Source organism: Engraulis encrasicolus, chromosome 23 (genome assembly GCF_034702125.1).
Source record: "Engraulis encrasicolus isolate BLACKSEA-1 chromosome 23, IST_EnEncr_1.0, whole genome shotgun sequence".
Taxonomy (NCBI): domain Eukaryota; kingdom Metazoa; phylum Chordata; class Actinopteri; order Clupeiformes; family Engraulidae; genus Engraulis; species Engraulis encrasicolus.
Genome location: NC_085879.1, coordinates 23,124,323 through 23,131,625, shown reverse-complemented (window position 1 = coordinate 23,131,625; position 7,303 = coordinate 23,124,323).

Here is a 7,303-nt window from a genome sequence, read left to right as displayed (position 1 = left end):
ACAATTTAGCATTTCTAATGGGCAGACAGAGAGAGAGAGAGAGAGAGAGAGAGAGAGAGAGAGAGAGAGAGAGAGAGAGAGAGAGAGAATCTGCCACTGACTGTAAAAAAGAGCAGCGGCTCCTTTAAGAGAGGGAGGAGCTCTGCGCGCAGTAGGCACAACAGCCCTCAGCAGAGCCAGGCTACTGGCTATAGCCTACAGCACTAGTACACGGCTATTTGGCCTAAACCTGCCAGTTTTTCTCAGAGTTAGAATGCCAGAGGAGTTACAACTCGAAATGAATTCAGTTTGCAATTAAAAAAAAAAAAAAATCAAGCGCGACAACCGCGAGGATTATTACCGTTTGACATGAGTAGGCTATCTCACTGAGTCGCAAATGTGCGCGATTGCAACACAAACATTCAGCGAGAGTAGATATTCACAGTTTCAGTTTGACAATCTTCAAAACGCATATCACACGGAATGTTTTACAATTATGGCACAGGCAAGATTTCTGGAAGTTGTTTAGGCTATGAGTTCCATGCAATGCGTGAGGAGATGTAGGCTATATTGGGCTGGTAGCCTACTCACACACAATAATGTCTCTCTATGCTTCACCTCAAACAATAACGCCTTTTAAGTCTACCACGTATGAAAAAGCACTCAAACAACACCTACCACGACAGAGGGATTAATGTTTTCAGCATGCAAACACTTCATATAGTAGGTCTGCTGAAGCAACAGGTGAAGAGGAGAAACGGCTGGAGCGCAGTCTGAAAGCGTCTGTCAATTAAATGCTATGGTGACGTGCATACCCAAACTCCAAACCTATATTTTGAGAATAGATTAACGTGCGATATTTTCTTTATCACGCGACAAGAGTCTCACATTATCGCAGCACGTTAACGCCGATAACGGCCCACCACTAATATATATATATATATATGGTATATACAGTAACTATAACTATATACTGTATACAAATAGGCCCTACTTGAGTCGCTGCAATTATTCATTTTTCGTCATTGGAATTATTGTAATCTTTAAGCAAGGAAAATATCATCAAAAATATTGTTATCGTTAAAATTAAAAAAAAAATATCGAGTTATTATTTTTTCCCTTATCGCCCATCCCTAATAGTATGCAAACTATAGAATGACAATAATCAAGTCTTAATCTCCTACGTAAGAGTCTGTGATGTTACAACAATGTTGTTGTGATATCATTGTTGTGAACTGGCAGGACCAACTGCACTAAATTGTCACCACTGCTTCTTCTGAAAATCTTCCTTACAGTGTTTTATTATTATATTTTTTAACCATTGACCGTTTCCCCTATCCTACGTCTGCCCATATTTCCTGCCATGCATTGTCACAACCACTCAGAGTCGCTCAGTCACAACATCAACCTCAAGATAGTGTGATGATGCGACCCGTGAGCGTGTCATCATCACGGCCTCTGCTATGGCAGCGGCCATTGAAAGTAGGCCTATGCATCGCAAGCCTCCCCACTTAATCTGTCCCCTGCGCTATCATTGATCACAGACTCTACAAACTCTGGTGTGTGCTTCAACTTTCATACTGTGTATTATGGTCTAGTTAGTTGGCATCGGTCGGCACATGTCTAGCTCAACAACCGTCTACACATGTTACATTTGCACAAACAATGCTGGCACAACATTTCAGCATGTTCAGTGTCTTTATTGATAATGGACAGGATTAATATCAGTCCTTAGTGAGCTGAAATGAGTAGATTTTTAAGTACTTAAGAGCACCAACAAATGTTTTAGTCGGGGAGGAACGGTAGCTTACCATGCACCCCCCCCACAACAAAACGCCACATGACTTTTTTTAATCTTCAAGATGTCCTGAATAAGAATTTGAGTGGTAACAGTAATATAACTCACTCCCACTATACTTTTTCACATCATATTGTATATGACCCCAGAATGCTCAATGCATTCTAGTAGTACACTGCCAAGACCTCTAGAGCCATGATGCAATTGGTTATCATAGCTTATGATATACCATATGAAAGCTTGGAGTCTGTAGTATACATATATTATATGGTATTTGGTGTACCTTTTGCATTGCAACGGTTGCTAGGCAAAGTATCTTCCTTAGCAAACACCATCAGTGATACAGTTCCTCTGCGATTACATTGTGCTATGATATCTGGATCTAGACCATTTTTCCAAGGTTCAACATGACTTGTTTGAACCTCCAAGATGTCCCTAATAGGAATTTGAGTGGTAACAGTAATATAACTCATTCCTACTATACTCTTGTACATCATATTGTACATGACCCCAATATGCTCTATACGTTTTAGTTCTATGTCGTAGTTAACTGCCAAGGCCACTACAGCCATTTTGCAGTTGGTTATCATAGTTTGTTATATACAATATGAAACCTTGGAGTGTGTAATTTATGAATATTGTCATATTCTTGGTGTACCTATAACATTTGGGAAAATATACTTGGTTTAGTGGTATGATGTCTGAGAGCTCTTTTTTTTCCTCGATTCTTTAAATGACTAATTCTTACATATATAAAGACCTTAAAAGGAAATATATTAACAATTTGGAAAAGTCCAAACCCTAAATGTGATGTTTGTAAGCACTAACTACTGGAAATATTGACAATGTTGCAATCTGTACTGTCTGTGTCACCGTTACAGTCCGTGCAAGTTGGTGCACAAGACCATAAGACCCCAATAGAAGGAAACCAGTTGAATCATAAATAAAGTTTATTGAACATTTGGGGAAAGGTATAGTCCAAGGCGGAAAGTTCATTTACTGCTACTGCCACTGTCTGTGCTTGACCAATCACTTTCAATTTCACTCTCACTGCTACCATCACAGTGGACTTTGACACAGTGATACAGCTGGTGATGATGCTCTCAATGGTTCCTCTGTAGAAGGTGGTCATGATGGCTGGTGGGGCACTGGCATGCCTCAGTTTGCGCAGGAAGTACAGGCGTTACTGGGCTTTCTTGGCCAGTGATGTAGTGTTGGTTGTCCAGGAGAGGTCCTCGCTGATGTGCACTCCAGGGAATTTTGTGCTGCTCACCCTCTCCATGCAGCACCATCGATGGTCAGTGGCAGGAGTTGGTGGTGACCTTTCTGGAAGTTGACAACAATCTCCTTTGTCTTGCTGACATTCAGTAGGAGGTTGAGGATGGATTTGATGTGTGCCATGACCAGCTGTTAGAAGCACTTCATGATGATGGGTGTCAGTGCTACGGGACGGTAATCGTTGAAGCAGGATGCAGATGACTTCTTTGGTACCGATATGATGGTGGCGGCTTTGAAGCAGGAGGGGACAATGGCTTGTTGTAGTGAGGTGTTGAAGATGTCAGTGGAGACATGCTTTAGTTCCTCAGCACAGTCTTTCAGCACCAGTCCAGGGATGTTGTCTGGGCCTGTTGCTTTGTGCGGGTTGTTCCTCGAAGCGTGTGAAAAAGCTGTTGAGGTCGTTCAGCAGGGATGTGTTGTTTTTGCAGCTCCGAGGTGATGGCTTGTAGTCAGTGATAGCTTGGATGTCCTTCCATAGGCTCTGTGCATCTTTGCGTGCGTGTATTCTTGTTTTGCCTTTCTAATGCCTTGTGACAAGTTGGCCCTAGCTGTTTTCAGGCCCACTTCATCCCCAGCTCTGAAGGCTTTGTCTTTTGCCCTCAGCAGCCTGTGGACGTCCCCCGTCAGCCATGGCTTCAGGTTGGCTCGAGTGATTATTGTTTTTGTGTCTGTGACGTCATCTATGCATTTGGTGATGAAGGATGTGACTGTATCTTTATACTCCTCAATGTTTATTTGGTTGTTGTTGGTGGCAACTTGTTTAAAAATATCCCAGTCAGTTATTTCAAAGCAGTTTTGGAGGGCGGATAAATCCCATTCCTGATTATGATGCGCTAATTAATTCTGAAAACCGTTTAAATAATTAAAAAACTATAATATTCTAATACATCATAATTGGCTAACATTGTAGAAGGGAGCCATTTAAAGAATCGAAAAATCAGAGCTGTCAGACATCATATCACTAAACCAAGTATATCTTCCCAAATGTCATAGATACATTATAATAACAAATATGGTAATATTCATAAACTACACACTCCAAGCTTTCATATGGTATATAACAAGCTATGATAACCAACTGTAAAATGGCTGTAGAGGCCTTGGCAGTTTACTACTACATAGAACTAAAACGTATAGAGCGTACTGGGGTCATGTAAAATACGATGTACAAGAGTATAGTAGGAATGAGTTATCTTACTGTTACCACTCAAATTCTTATTAGGGACATCTTGGAGGTTCAAACAAGTCATGTTGAACCTTGGAAAAGTGGTCTAGATCCAGACATCATAGCACAATGTAATCGCAGAGGAACTGTATCACTGATGGTGGTTGCTAAGGAAGATGCTTTGCCTAGCAACCGTTGCTATGCAAAAGGTACACCAAATACCATATAATATATGTATACTACAGACTCCAAGCTTTCATATGGTATATCATAAGCTATGATAATCAATTGCATCATGGCTCTAGAGGTCTTGGCAGTGTACTACTAGAATGCATTGAGCATTCTGGGGTCATATACAATATGATGTGAAAAAGTATAGTGGGAGTGAGTTATATTACTGTTACCACTCAAATTCTTATTCAGGACATCTTGAAGATTAAAAAAAGTCATATGGCGTTTTGTTGTGGGGGGGGTGCATGGTAAGCTACCGTTCCTCCGCGTCTATATGCTTAAGCATCTGAAGTTTCCATGTCTTACCGGCGCCGCGGTACTTCCATGTTGTGGCAAAGGGTTGCGCGTTGGTTTGAGGACGCTTTTATTATGGGGCACGTTCTCGTGTGCGCATCCTGACTCCCTCGCTTTAACAGTAAAAGATTGAAAGCATTGTGATTGTTGACAGTTGTGTGTTGACATGTGCATGAAATTCATTTGTTATTATTTTGTAAAAGGCCTGAGAATATGTATACCAATACCGCGCTATTTTAAAATGTTGAAATGAATTATTATTATTATATGCCTAATTAAAACTCCCTGCTTTTTGTTCAGGCACTTGTAGTAGCTGCCTATAGGGAGGGGAGACAGGTGCTCTTTATTAATGGAGATGAGTCCAGTTTGTGGGAGAGCCAGGTAGAGTCAAGACCTGTGTATTTGAATGCTCTTTCCTATCCTCAGCTGTGTGAGTGGTGACAAAACTTTACCCTTGAGAGCCTTAGGCTAGTTCATTGTTTGTGCATTTACTTTGGCTCACTATAGCCGATTTATTTTCGTGTAAATCTTGTAAATAGAGTTACATATTTTTCAACATTTTGTTTTTTGTTTATTTTCTTTTGGTTTGATGGTCTATGGCTCACTTGACACCTGTGGTGTGCAAATAAATGGCAAAAACTCCATCTGCACTAACTCAAAACATGCACACACACACACACACACACACACACACACACACACACACACACACACACACACACACACACACACACAAGCACACTGCACTTTCTGCACTAAACCCAAACATACACACACACACACACACACACACACACACACACACACACACACACACACACACACACACACACACACACAGACACACGAACACACACACAAGACGCACACCGCACCTTCTACCTGCACTAAACACATACACACACACACACACACACACACACACACACACTACTGCTGGTGTACTTGACAGACCTTTTTTAATATTTATTTTCTTCAAAATGCTACTATTACCATGTCAGAACGCTATAAAGGACTTTTTTTAGGAAAAGCACAAAAGCACAACAAATACCTCTTAATGTATGTCCTCTACAAGTCTTCTGTTGTCCAGTCTTGCACTTTAAATGTCTGTATGAGCACTGTCTATGTCCATACTGTCTTAAGTCCATGTATAAGTACTGTCTATGTCTATACTGTCTATGTCCTTACCTAGATTAGTCTATGTCTGTATGGGAAAGCAAGAAATGTAATTTCAAATTCTTTGTATGACCAGTGCATGTAAAGAAATTGACAATAAAACCTACTTGACTTGATCTCCTGCCTCCTGCCGTATCTGTGTGCCCGATCCGTAAGATCCTTGACACTCTACTTTTTAACAATAGGCTCCACCATCGTGACTCCAAACAGAGTCGCCAAAAACCTTGGCGTCATGATTGATGATGAGCTGTCATGCTCCAACTACATCAACTCAGTCACCCGGACCTGTCGATTCCAGATGTCCAACGTACGGAATATCAGACCTGTGCTGACACAATATTCTACACAACGACTGGTCCAAGCCACGGTCCTGTCCCGCGTTGACTACTGCAACTCACTCATGACAGGTCTACCTGCTTGTGCTCTAAAACCTCTGCAGATGATCCAGAATGCGGCACGGTTGATATTCAATCAACCCAAAAGGACCCATGTTACTCCTCTATTTATTGAGTTGCACTGGTTACCGATCGCAGCCCGGATCAAGCACAAGGCATTGACCCTTGCCTACAAAACCATCACAGGAACGGCCCCAGTTTATCTGAAGGACCTACTAATGCCTTATGTTACTGGAAGAGAACTGCGCTCATCCAGCACAAGCCGTCTGTCTCTGCCATCCAGTCGCTCTAGGTACTCCCAGTCAAGATTGTACTCCGTTGTGGTACCCAAGTGGTGGAACGGTCTCCTAGAGGCAGCAAGACTAAGCACATCTCTTGCAGCCTTCAAGAAACAACTAAAGACCTTCCTCTTTCTAGAGAATCTACTAGACTAATGCTTGAGCTGGCCTTGCCCCAGGGCAGACTTTTCACATGATGTTTAGTTTAGTTTAGTTTAGTTTAGTTTAGTTTAGTTTAGTTTAGTTTGTGTGTGTATGTACTCGTTATTTACTCTTTATAAAAATAAAAAACGAACCCCTCTCTGCAACTGCACTTGTTGTTCTGTATATCTCCTGTGCACTTTGTATTTGCTTGTGATGTGGCTTGATTATGTCCTCTTTTGAAAGTCGCTTTGGTTAAAATTGTCTGCCAAATGCAATGTAATGTAATGTAATGTAATGTAATGTAATGTAATGTAAGTATTTCAAATGTTCCCTAAACGTTTGCTCTAATTTGTCTTAAGTTGCAGCAAGAGGAGAAGCTGTTGGTGGCCTTAGATCTTGCCATGGCTGTTGATTACATACATGGGGAACACATCATCCACCAGGACCTGAAACCAGCAAATATAATGGTCAGTAGACAAGCCTATAGATATTTTAATGTTCTCCAAGCAGCACAGCTACTCTGACAGATGATGTTTTGCTCTTGGAACGTAATGTAACACAAGTG